Source organism: Anser anser (assembly GCF_964211835.1).
Source record: "Anser anser genome assembly, chromosome: 4".
NCBI classification, from domain to species: domain Eukaryota; kingdom Metazoa; phylum Chordata; class Aves; order Anseriformes; family Anatidae; genus Anser; species Anser anser.
This window is the reverse complement of record NC_139724.1, coordinates 25480755-25495108: the sequence shown is the minus strand read 5'-3', so window position 1 is coordinate 25495108 and position 14354 is coordinate 25480755. Positions and strand designations below refer to the sequence as shown.

Sequence of the window (14354 nt, the reverse complement as noted above, 5' to 3'; positions counted from 1 at the left end):
TGTCACCTACAGCATTTATCATGTGACAACAAAATTAGTAGCTTCGAATGCCCCAGTTCTGCTCCAGACATTTTCTGTAATTTTGAGAAGCTGTGTCAATTCTGGGCGAGCCAAAACAGAGGTGCATAAATCTTCAAGACAGGTATTCCATGCACTTATCAACCTGGATGTCATTCTTAGTTTATAAATATTCACATTTCTGGCCAACTGCTGTAGCTATTGATTTGAGTATATTTTAAAGTCCTTCCACTGACTTAATAAAAACACAGAGGTTTTTTTTTTCTTTTTAGAAATATCACGCAGGCTATGAAAGAAACAGGCTCCTTCATTATCTGAGGTGGGGTTTGGAACATGCAGATGGAGGTAGAAGGTCACTTATCCCAGGGTGAGAACAGAGGTGCGGTTGCCAATGTTCAGGAGAAGACCATGAGCTTCATAGTCACCTTTGTAAACTGCTGACTTTAGGCTACTAAACAGCTGGATTTACTGAACACATTCTCTTTTTTTCAGCCCAGAAACATTGTTTAGGCAGCTGTTGAATAATTTATACATTTGTTAAGATTTCAAGCTGTTTGCTTTCTGTGGCAGGTCAGATGCTCTGCCCTGGCTGCTCTATGAGCAGGTTGTACACAGCCTGGTGGTAACCACAAGACTGCATGAACTCTCATAGTCAGCCCAACACTTTCGGAGAGCATCATATTTATTATGCACATGTGACAAAGTCACTGCATGCCTGCACAGTAAGACTGACACTTCTGGGGATTGTCTAATGGACCTACTGCCCATGTGCTACACAGTCATTGGGAACATGCACGGTAAAGGCTCTGTAAGTCAGATTTACTGTGAATATGCAGAGCAATGAAATGTTGCATGTGCAGCAGGACGTGTTGCTTCCTGAAGTGTGGGGTGGAGTGCACATACGCTGCACAGATTTCCCAGGCTGAAATATAGGAGCTCTATACTGGCCAAGTCACTTAAGTCTTGAGGAGGGGCAATATTTTAAGATGTGTTCAGCATGAGGGCCACAAGAAATCTGCTCTTTGACATAGTGATTCTGTTGATCTCATTGCAGGGTGCCTCATATGCACTGAGAAAAAGATGCTCAGTGCGTAACGTGCTGCTGGGTCCCACTATCATGTAGGCAGTGCAGCTCTAGGTGATACAGAGATCATGGCTTTTATGCCTTCATTTCCCATCTGAATGGGAATATCTGAGACCAAAATTGCAAGGATGCCTAAGAAAGACACTATTAACATAGATAGAGATTATGAGTTATTCAGACTTTGTATTGAGTAGGCACTGGATAAATAATTTTTATTCCTAGCACAGCAACAGCTCCTGAAAAGCTGAGAACACCTTTATGGTAATCCTCAGTTGCTTGTAAGACAGGGCATTTGGTTACAATTAAAGATGAAGTCTCAAACTGTGTATCCAAACCTCCCTGAACCTTAGACAAAAGGGATCCTGATCTGAGCCAACTCAGGGTAATGGTCTTGCAAAAACAAAATAAAATTCATTTTCAAAACCAAAATAATCATTTTTTTTGTCACATTCATTTTTGGTGTAATTTACTAGTTTTATTTTATTCTTTTTGTCACCACATAAGGAAAATGTGAACAGACTAGAAGCTAGGTTGATTTTGTGAGGTTGAGTTGAGGTCACTGAAAAATTGATAGCAACTTTTGAGATGAAAAAAAATCATCAAAGCTAAAGGAAGCTTCTCAAAGTGGGATTTAATAGCAGCTATCATATTGCCTTCAATGGCTTGACCATTTCTTGTGCAGCTGTTTTATTTTAAAAGATTTCACCCCCATTCCACATGTATAGGCCTATACACTGACCTAAGTACACACATCCAAGTACTTTGGTCACTCATGATAACCATAAACCCTTCAGTGAACTACCAGAAAGGTAGTTCAAATGGAAATGGTGAAATTCAATATAGCGTTTAACTAAGTCACTGTCTAAGGTTAAGCCCAAGGAACAATCAGCATCATTGGAAGGACAGGCAAATGTATTAATTGGTACGTGGACACCAGATATATGTGGTTTTCCTGAAAATTGTCAAATAACCACAGTGGTATTTCAGTGTGAGTGAAGAAAACGTGTCTATTCAAACATATACTTTATTTTTATATGAGTGTGTGTGTATGTAAAGAGCCTAGATACAGATTTAGGGTAAAAGCAAAACTGAAAGGCAGGAGGCTGGTAGTCCTTTTGCATTCCCGTGCATCTAATCAAGGATAGAGGCAAGTTCTCAGTAGATCTTTAGTGTCGGGCACTCAAGCCCCATTGACTCTCAGGGTAGAGTAGATTTCTGGTTCACTATGGGCTTTTCAAAAATTTTGCTTTTTTTATACAAGCCTTAACTGAAAGCCTAGTCTGTTTCTCAGACCAACCTATCACCTTTTATCAAAATAAACATAGGTTAGGTAAGACACAGGGAAATAATTATGATGATGAGAAAATGATGAATCATTTGGAAAGTGTGTGTTTGTGCATGAATGTACAAATAGACAGTAATAGGCCCATACATATGTTTATCATGGGATATGTCCACTGTCACCTGCTTTATCTGCTTTTATTTTATTTTATTTTAGTGAGCTTCCTCAAAAGATGTTAAAGCAGCTTTAACTTTAACTTCAACTTCTTTAACTTCAATGAAGGTTGAACAAAATTCAAAATCTACGTCATATTAACTAAAAAAATATATCTATTTACTACTTTTTTCATTTATTGATATGAAAAACATATCAATAATTTTGATGCAGTCTTGCATGCAGGCATGTAAGTAGTATAACACAATGCTAATCAAAAAGCTGAAGATAAAAGAACTGAGAAATAACCACTTCATTACAAATTGGTAGATCTAAAGAATTCTGTCTTTGAGATTTTTTTTCATTATGAGGTACCTACTTTTATCACCAAATATTTATCTATAGCAAAAATAAAAAGTGAATTGCTAACTGGTCTCTCTCATCCCTTATTTATTCTCCACCCCAAAACCAAACATCTTTACTGTAAATCCAGTTTATAGTTTAAAAATGGGAACTTTGTTGTCTTACCATGGTTCAAAAAATAAAGATTGAAGAGTGCTAGGTCATAGTACACCAACAGATGGACAGGCAGACACATACTTAGAAGGATTTTTTTTTTTTTCCCCCACAGCTTTCTAGTCTCTTGCACAGACAAGAGAACTGGCAGGAGTTGGAAAATCTGTGAAACAGCTGATCTGTCTCACAACTTTCCATGTAAGTGAATGGTACAAACATTTCATTTCAAAATTGTCAGAAACAGCTTGAAACTTCTTGATGATCATTCTAAATCTGAGATGCCTTTGATTATCTTCAGCCATGGAATCGCTGAATATTTAAAGCTAAAGAAACTTCTGGAGGGCAACCTCTGTCTCAAAGCAAGGTAAGCTAAGGGGTCAGATCAGATTGCTCAGGGCTTTGTTCTGTTGGATCATGAAAACCCCCAAGAACAGAGATTGCACAGTCTAGTGCCCCTTCACATTCTTGGTGACCCTCTGATGGACTCAATTGGTTTTATCAGCTGTGGTTCCTACCTGTCCACTACTTTCTCCCACTCATTTCTGAGTCATTACTAGGTAGCTTTATTAGGTGAACTTGAGCATATTGATCAGGGTAAACTCTTCTGAGAGACATTTCTTTCTCTCTCTTTCACTTGGCTCATACTTCTGCCACTTATCCAGCTGCTGATTTAACCAGTTTATTTTAACTTAGAACCTATAGGAAACAACACTATCATTCAGTTCAAATGAAGGTTATAACTGAGGTAAATGCAGGTGTTTAAATTGGACTAGCTCTTCTATCCTTACAACATAAGAAAATTATTCATACAGCGTCAGGAATGCAGCATTCACGTAAAATGTTCATATTTTTTCCTACCTTACTGCTTGTAGAAAAGTAATTTATTGCAGCTGAACATTTCCTTCACTGTAAAAGAAAGCAAAGAGTAATTATTGTCAGCTCATTTTGCTAGTTGTTATTTAGTGAAGGGTTAGATAACATATAAGGGTCTTCACAAGCACTGTCAGGGAGGGCACCTAGATTTAAGTAGAGTAGGTATCACCCATGCGCTATAAATGTATCTTAATTTTCCACAGTAGCTATATTCTCAGCTGTCACCTGAGACAATTTATATCAAACGTGATATATTTGGCCCTATTAAAAGAAAGAATTACTGGAAGAGTTGATCTCTTAACTATTCGCACAATATTTTTGATATGCACTTGCAACAGAAAGAATGATTAATGATGCTAGGGAAAATGTGAGCTTAACCATGTTTAAATGAAACTTACTGAATCTGTACATTTACAGGAGCTATTCTGAACAAAGTTCAGAACAAAAGATTGCAACTGATAATAAACTGTTTTTCTGTGTTCAGTTCTTTTTAATATATTGAAGAGCATATTGAATATAAATTTTCAATGTAAAGCACTGAATCTGTGGAAATGACATTCAACAAAATCTTCCAAACTATAATCTAGTACCTAAGCATTGCTTCAGTTTTCTTTTTGAATTCTTAACATTCATTAAGCACATTGGTGTCAGAAAATCTTAGGTGGTAAAACCACCAACACCTCCTCTTGGTGTGAAATTCTGTCTTTTTAGAAGTCTGTGGAAATATGTCTACTGGTGCTACATTTTTACTCAGTAGTTTCCTGATAACCTCCTTAAATTTGTTTCTGTAACATTAAGTATTAAATTCTGCTTATACTTTATTATTTTTAAATTACCTTGCTCTATGTTAGTTCTTTTACTCAGATTTTTTTACTGTCTGCAAAGAGATCTACAAGTCAGAATGTCTTTAGAAGTAATACATATAAATACTGGAGGGACTTAATTTGTCAGTAAAAGTCTTACTAATATAATCTGAGATTTTAATGCAGAAGAAATACAGAATTTTTGAATAGCTGAGACCTTGTTGAGTAAAGATATTTTCTTTGATATCTGTTTTTTTTTTTGAAATAACAAAACGTGAGAAATGGCTTTCATGAGCTTATAGGTTTTCTTTACAATTACTGTGATAGCTACTAGTATTATACTTTAAGTGATTTCAGCTATTTTTTGGGCTTTTATGAAGGTTTAAAAATAGTATCTTGTGGTTGTTCACAACTGAACAGCAAACTGAATGTTTGATAGTTATCTGTGTTACTAAAGATAAAACTGCGAAGTTATTAGGCTACACTTATCTAAACAGCCTAAGAAAGATGACATAGATTTAAAGGTATAGTCCAAGATCAAAGAACGCAATAAATGATGCAGGAAACAACAATTTAAAAAGGAAAATCTCTGTGAAGAAAAAACTCATTTTTTAATGTGAAGGCTAGTTTTAGGGTGGGAAGAGACATTATTTGTAATAGGACTATTTATTTATTTATTTATTTATTTATTTTCTGTAAAGGATGTTCTAAATTACACTTGTATTTCTGTAGAAGTATTCTGCTTGTCCAAAAGAAAAGAACACAAAGTGTCTTGCCTTTTCTACTCAATTTCTTAGGCATTGTGAACCTCTTCCAACAGCCACTGATACCCAGAAGATGACACACCAAAGTATTAGAATGGGACCCCCTGGAGATTCAGAACTCTTTTCTCCTTGCTTTGCTAAAAGCTGGGGAGCTGCTGTACTTCTCCACTGTCCTTGCTACTGGTTCCTTGGAAGGGGATCATACAAGCAAGAGTGAAGGAAATCTGAAAGGTTGGTAGTGCCAAAATGACCACCATCTTTTGTCTGGAGAAACAACAAGGAGGGAGGAAAATAAAAGACATGTAGGTCTATGGAGTACTATAGGATGAGCCTGTTCCTTGGTAAGCTGACCTACCATCCCTTCACTGAAAGAGAAATGAATGCTGCTTAGTTTGTTGAGGGGAAATATTTCCTTTAAAATACTTTATTATCTTGGAGAAACCACATTGTCTTTTTCAGGTTGCCTGATAAAAAAACCTCTCATTCAGATTTTAGTAATATGATGTATTTGCATATATACTGATTTCCCATTTTTGCCATATGTATATAGGATGTTCCAAGTATGTGTAGAGAACTGAGTACATAGGGACATATGCAAATTCCTAAGTTTACCTCTCTTACGCTAGCTATGAGCTTGACCTCTTGAGCACCCAGTGAAGAAGATCCAATGCCAATGTACCAAGAACTAACAACATTGGTTATTTTATTTTCTTCAGCTTTAATCATTGTTTGAATTACCCTGGTCTGTTGTAGATGTTGCTAATGTCTTCTTGGTCTATTTTTGAGCATTAATCTTAGCTCAAGGCCATCTGTTGCCACCAGTGTGTCTTCTGTTATGTCCTCATCTGTGCCTGGGACAGTTTCTTTCCTTTTTCCCATACACAAAATATTTTGCCATTTTTCTATAGCTTTGCTTCATGTCCAGTTGTGTTGAAACAGTTTTGGGACACAAAATAAAAGAAAAATTAAATTTTAACTTAAATGTGGATACAAGATATGATTCTGTATCTAAACAAAAGATAGTGAAGTTTCTAGCCGCTTGTCAGAGATGGCAGGGATTTCACTTTTTGGAACAATGATCTTTCAGTTCTTACTGTGACTTGCTGGAATTTCACCTGCTTAGGAGCTAATGATGTGGAATTGCTACTGCTGTGACTTTCTGTTATGGTCATCTAAACCTGCCAGTTCATTTCAGTATTAATCTGTATGTTGATGGTCTTTATTATTTCAAGTTACTAAAAAATATTTAAAATTAAGTACAACAGAAGTCCCAGTCTGCTCATACTTTTTTTTTCTTTCTGAAATTGTCTTCTTTCTTTGTCTAATGCATATATTATTTAAAGTTCATTTTCCCCAAAAGTTTAACAAGTAGTCTGAATTTTTATCGCTAGTCAAAAAAACATTTTGAAATACAAATATAGAGCTCCCTGTCCCCCAAAATGTATCTGCTCCTTTGACTTTAATAATCCATTTCATCTGTTTTTCTTCAAAGTTATTTTGCTTTACACATTCTGTAGGTAAGTTTTAATTTACAGTATTTAAAAGCTGTTTGCAATAGCTTCAGTTGGCTTAGCACATGGGTATATTATATCACTTGAAAAGGAAAATGTTTTTCTCTCCCCCCCAGACTACAGAAGTTAATAATGCATCCCTATTCTCTCTTTTAAAATAATGGCTTAAGAAGGGTTGATAAAAGGCCTGATAAAACAGATGGTCTTGGATGAGGTCCTAAGTTTGTCAAATTCGAGCTCTGTTTGACTATAAGGAGTACAATGTACAGTCATGAGCAATCCTCTGAGAGGGCTTAGGGGGAGGAACAAAGGTTTTGTATATTTAATATCAATAAGAACAAAAGCACTTGCGTGTGTGTCAAGGTTTTGTTGCTGTTTTTTCTTGGTTTTGTTTTTGTTTGCTTTTTTTCTTACAGTCACTTCATACACGATTACAAAGAATGTAAAGAACTTATTACAGGGTTGATGGCAGTTGGTAAGGGCTACAAGGAGCATACTTGTGAGCATAATTAAAAAATTACACTCAAATTATTTTTCTCAATTAAGAATCTTCATACACGCATATTGGGATGACTGTTGAATGCAGATGAACAGAGCAACCAAAAGTGAGTGCAGGTTAAGCCAAAAAACCTGTGCATGCAATATGAAAGAGCATAATCTAGTATCAAAAGAAATGAAGAAAAGAGACACCCCTTTTATTAAATATTTGTTTCCAGATAAGTAACATTCTTCTTTAGGTCTAGGTCAATGAAACTCAGCAATACAAAAATTTTACAAAAACACTTCAATTCTGTCACTTCAAAATACATATATAGTCTTTTGCCTGATTTTTAATTTGGGACATTCATACGCCTGATGCAAGTTTACAGTTTCATAGCACAAAAGTTACTGAGATGTAGATAGTCGATAGAATGGCTGGAATTATTTGCCATCCAATCTTTACTATTACAGATTTGAAATATAGTACGCATAAAAAAACAAATTTATAATACTTATATGGTTAACTCTTACTGAATGAAAAACAAATTAATAATGTTTATATGGTTAACTCTTACTGAATGTGAAAATCAGATTTATCTGTTTGTTTTATACTGAACATGACAGAACCACATTTACCAGGAAATGGAAACAAACTTTGTTGAAAAATATTTTGTAAGTAAAACAAGATCTTTTTGAATGAAAATATTATTCCTGGATTAAGCCAACTGCAAGAATCAGAGACAAAGTTAGTGGGGTGGTTCAGGAGAAAGGTAATAGCTTTGTCCCACATTTCTTTTCCCTCTAGCACCACCTAAGGAAAATTATCAGCGCCCTCTACTCTCATTACCTGGAAGTCAGACTGATCTTAAGGGAATTGCATAGGATGCCAAATTTCTTAAAGGCTTTTGGACAAAAGTATCTTTAAAATATTTGATTTGACATCTCTTGCACACAAAGGAAAGGGCTGAAATGAAGTTATCTACTTCTAAGCAATGAAATAAACTCTGAGCACTATCCACTGTTATGTCTATGCAACTTATTAAGTTTTACAATATTAAATGACTAACCAGTATATTCCTTGCTGCTCTGATAATAAAGAAATCATTTGTCTGTTTCTTTCAAAAACTGCCATTCCCCCCTCCTTGCACAACAAATCTTGCAGAGGTAGTTAAAGCATCAACACCTATTACAGAAAATGGAAAGAATACATCACTGGAAATCTTGGAAACTTTTCAGCAGTGTATTTGTTTCAGAATAAATGAAGGCCTCTGAACTAATCCTCAGATGAAAAGAGGTTCATATACGTCTTTAATTAGATCATGCTATTGGAACACAATATTGTGATAAAGAAGATTTAATAAAGCATTTTGTCCTTTTATTACTTTCGTTTCATGCAACATATCTCCTTATCCAAGCAAGATGTTTGACTTCAAAGGAAGTGCTGTCCACCCTCCCTTTGCTCAATAAATAACTCCAAGAGGAGTAAAAACAATATATGTTTGTAACTTTGCAGACGCTGCTGAGTGGTGAGAAGATCAATCATTGTTGTTCTTTTCTGTGGCTGTGGGTCCAAGATGAATCTCTTCCTTAAAGAAATTTCTGTATAATTTGGTGTGTGTCATTAACCCTTCACCTTCAGGAGCGATCACCTTAATAATAAAATGAAAAAAAGTGACTTCCCTTGCTGAAGAACATTCTTCTGAACAAAGCCTAACCACATGCAGAGGCACAGTCAAAATTCATCCTGATAGTGGGTCTGAAAAGTAGCTGAAGAAGTGTGTTAGATGAATGGTGGCATACTCAGAAAATGACCAGGAATTTGTTTTTCTTCAGTATGAATATTCTTTCTAGGCTTTTGACAGGACAAAATGGCCCTTCTATTATTCTTTTGAATAAACAAAGTCAAAATATTTTCAGAAAGAAATATTAGACTCTAAAGGTATTGTTAAAATAAAGTATTAATAAAATTAATAAATTGAATAAAATATTACTTTTAGTATTAAAGTTAATTTGTCAAGAAATCTCAGCTTACACTGTAAAGACTAAAAGAAGCCAGAGAGGCTGGATGGCATCTGAGGAGGCATATATTTCTTCTTTTGCTGCAAGGTGTGATCATCTGTCAAGAACAGCATACTAGGCAGAGGTTTGTGTTCTCACAGATTTCCAAAGATTCCCTCGTTTTCCAGGTAATTTATTTCAGTATTTCTTTCTTGCTGACAAAAGTTTTTCCTGAATCTTAACTGAATGCTCTTCTGCTGCTACTGAAGCTGTTGCATCTTCTAGCTACCATCAACATGGAGAACAACTTGTTCTTTTCTTCTTTAGAGCAGACTTCTATATATTTGATTAGCATGTTTATTTTTAGTATTCTTTTCTTGACACTGTATTTTTAAAACTTTTTTTTTTTTTTTAAATTTTACACTTCTTAAATGTCTAATGTGTTTTGCTGACTCTAATTAAGCTTACCTTTTAGTGACTAACATCGGACACAGTAGGGCAACAAGACCTCTCCCACGTTGAGTAGAAATGAAGGCTTACCTCACTTTTCTTGCAGCTTGTGCATCTATTAATATCTCCTACGATCCTTTATTATTTATTTTTTATTTATTTATTTTTCATGGTAATTTGATGTTGTTTGTTAATGTTCAGCTAATAATGCTAACAACTAAAACCAACTAAATCCTTCTCTAAAACAAATTAACATGAGCTGCTTGTTCTCCGTCTTACTGTGTGGTTGATTATTCCAGAAAGTGTAGTAACTTTCTATTTGTTCCCTACTCACTTCTCACTTACATCAAGATAATTTTGGATTCGGGCCTTTCTCTTCCACATACTTGCAGTTCTTGTTATTATCCTTTATGTACAAAATTTATGTACATTTTATATTTTATGATTTGGACCATCCATGGAGATGCTGACGATAATTAGACCCAGGACAGATCTCTTCAGAACACCAGCTGATCTATCTTTCTATTTGCAAAACTACTACTGATAAGTATTCTGTGGATAACATTATCCAAACAGTAGAAATCTGAAAATCTGGGACACATGGACATGTACATCTAGCTTGCAACCTTGTATTCATGAAATCTTTCAGACAAAGTGGTTTGAAAATGTACTACATCCCAAAATCTCAAATTGATTTTTTTTTTTTTAATGTTCAGATTTTGTTCCTCAACACCTGCAGTTCCAGTAGACTTCTGTGGAATTTTGAAGTATGCAGCTTTATAGAGCTGGCTTATTATTTGTACATAACATCATCTGCGGAATGGAAAAAATTAGAGAAGGAGTAAAACCATGGCTACCACTGAGGATTTTTAAGTCTAAATTAGGTACAACATTGCATCTGAGAGAAGCATGATGTCAGACAAACAAGTGAAGAAAGGTTATGAGCTAGTTGTTTTGTGATTGTGCTTTTCCATTCTTTCTCTTAAGGTTTACTTTTAAATCATGTAGAATTTGGCAGGCTTCTGAGGGAGTGTGTACTTTGGCAGTGGATTTCAAGGAGGAAACAGGATGGAAAAATAAAATTACCATTTATGATTTAACTAGAATTAAAGAAAGAAGGGGTAAATTCTGCTTCCAGTTGCACTGTGGGAATTTCAACAAGCTTTTATCTTAAACAACTGTGTCTTCATGCTGCTTGAATTAAAACTCTCATTGAATTTAAATTTACCTGTAATCCTCACAATATATTGCAATAAGATAAACTTTTTTAAAGGCATACTTGTCCGTTATTTTTCCTCATTTGTTCAGCTTGCTTAATATTGTTTGCTTTTCACTTTGTATCTTAACAAGCTTGCTCTTCAGTTTTAGAGTAATTTGTGATCACCCCCAAATGGAAGTTTATTTTATTTTAATGTTTCTTTCACAACTAATTTGAACTTACATCTGGCTTTAAAGAAATATTTACATAGAAAAAACGCAAAATTGCATGGTGTAAATGTAGTGCCATTCAACTATGTAAATAGCAGCAAAGATGTTTAATTGAATATAAAACACTGGTAAAACATACACACTGCTTGTTTTTATTCAGGTTGCTTTGTGCTTGAGCTTTGATGATATAAATGAGGAGAACTAATTGATAGTGGAAGTTACAGTTTGGAGTGTGTTCTTACAACTTTGCTTTACATGTAGAAATCTTTTCTGTAAATGCTTGTTCTCCTGGTGCCACTTGTAGTGCCTCTAAAATGTTTCTACTGTCTTCAAGATATTCAGTCCTGGATTTATAACTACTGTGACCACAGTCCTCAGGGCAAAGCTATGCATTTCTTTACGTAAAAACAGTCCCCCCCGATGCATTTCAAAGATGTGTGTTGAAATAACAAAATCTTCAAGATGCAGATAGAACTGGAGCCATTTTTTAAATTACCTCCTATTTGCATATACCAAATTGAAAGAGGTATAAAACCACAGAATTATGGCTGAACAGGAAGTTGGTCGAACAAAAGCAATAACAACCGGGCTTCTAAAATGGGGGTGAAGACCTTGCCACTCAGGCTCCTGATGCTTAAAGGGCAGCAAAGCCTAGACTCCACGGCAAAAGGGCCAGCACTGAGAGATGATAATTACACTAAGCACTGTGATCCAGAGGCTATCCATGCATTTATTTTTTAAGGTTTGCTCCATTAGTTTTACCTTGCTGAAAAGCATATTCACCTTACTGACCTTGGAGACCCTGTTGCTGCACTGAACTGGCAGCCTGACTTCTTGTTCTGTCAGCCTGCGCTTGTGTCTCATTGCTGCTGTGATTCATGGCATGATTTTCACAGCTTCAAAAGAAAGTTCAGAGACATCTGAAGGCAGTGAAGTGAAAAGCTGTCAGGTCAGGCATCTTCATCATGAGAAACAAAGAAATAAAGGGGGAAGAAGGAAAGACCGAGGGCAAAGTGTGTGACTCCATTCTCGTTCCCCTTATCCCTCCTGTTCTTAGGATGGTGTTGCTACTATCTTTACCAGCCAGCTCTACCAACATCCCTAGCAGGCATGTCAGAACAGTCCTTCTACTTTTGATAGGAATGAAACAGGAGGACGGATCAGAGAACAGAGATCAGTTGCAGCTGGAAAGGCAGCTGGAAGGCCAGGACAGGGCACTCGCCTCCACGAGAGCTTGAGAGCCTCCAGCCCTCCCACCAGCACCTGCTGAGGCTGATTAACCCATGAGCAGGACCCCTGACCAGCTACAAACGGCTTAGTTTTGGTAATAAACAATACTTGCTGATAAAAAATAAGATCTCAAGATCATTATTTTACTTCTAATAAACAATACTTGCAGATAAAAAAAATCTCAAAAGCATTATTTTACTTCTAAATTTTTATTTTTTATAACCGCTATCCTGTTATCTTGATCTTCACACTGTCCTGTCATCTCCATACCGTCACCTTCAATACATATTTGATATCTATTCATTTGGCTTTCAGCTGTCCCCACTCACAATAAAACAATACAACTTAGTGTGGTAGGTAAGGAATAACTGCAGAAAGGAAGATATCACAGCTGTCTTCTGCAGATTTGATTTAGAGCAGGTGAAAAGACTCCAGGTAGACCAATGCAGCACCATAATTATAAGCAAAGTTTAGCTGTTATTGCAGTGACATTTTTTTTCCCGTGATTGTTGGCTTTGATGTTTACATAATTAAATATCAAGCCTGTTAATTCTGCTTCCATTAACTCTGGGTGAAAGCTGTGGCTGTAGGGATAGGAAGACCCATCACACTCTCTCTACACAGTTGTCCTTTTCCACTGAGTGTTGTAACAAAGAACAAGAATACTTACTGAAAGACAACTTTTAAAATGATCTTAAAATGATTTTAAAATTAACATTTTAGATTTGAATGTCAAAATTATGTCAAGATAAACTAATGCTAATTTGGGAAGCCTTAATTGTAGTATAAAATATGAAATAGTCATACCTGTGCACCACTAGAAATGTGTAAAACGGCATAAGAGTTGGTTGGGAATAAGGGAGACAGAGGAAAGTCAAATAGATGACTTTAGCAAATAGAATAAACTAGATAACAAAAATAAGTTATTCTTACAAAATTATGTAGTTTGGTCATGAGTAGATGACTGGTGCCTGAGTACACTAACTTCCATTTTTAAAAAAAATATTTTTATTTTTTAAATGCTGCACGCTGAAAATGTGCTTGGTAATGGGTAAAGAAAATGAGTTATGAATTTTAAGAAAATATTAATCAAGTAACTTTGAGAAATGAATATTGTTTAAATAAATCTTGTCTTGTGGATAAATTAGGAGAAAATGAAATTAAGTTGTGTTAAATTGTTTCATAGATTACTTAATGCTACCTAGTTTCATTACCAGCTATGATATTCTTTCAAAGTAGAAGTTATATAAAAATACTTTCAGATATGTTGATTCAGAACAGTACACCTACTCATTTCTACTTTTTTACAAGGCATACCTTTTTTTTTTCTTTTTCTTTCTAACATTTTATACAACTATACACTCAGTTTTCTCCTGTTCAGAAAACTGATAATATTGTACATATCACTAAGGGTGATATGTACAAGGTGACTTCAGCCCACAGAAGCAAGCCCATCCAAAATTAAGACTCTAACTTGACTTTTAGTCGATGCAATTGTGCCTTAGTACGAGAAGAACTACAGACAAGAGAGATTTCCCAAATTATGTTAGTCTTTCAGGGATTGTAATTCAAACAGGATGAACTTTATTTCTCTTAATTTCTTTAATCTTTTCTAGTGTTTGTCAATCTTTGTACTATTTAAATAGTAATTGAATTTATAGATGATTTTAAATCATGTGTTTAAAAACAGTATGTCTGAGGAGATGTTATTAGCTTGGGTAAATGCAGATAATTCTGCATGTCAAAGACAATTAACACGTATCC

The 14354-nt window shown here is 35.3% G+C and overlaps 1 protein-coding gene across 2 annotated transcripts in view; it reads right to left on the bottom strand.

Moving 5' to 3' along the window:
- Nucleotides 1–14354, bottom strand: part of LOC310898162 (uncharacterized protein) — an 81676-nt gene that overhangs the window by 36235 nt on the left and 31087 nt on the right. The gene's annotated exons all lie outside the window — the stretch shown is intronic.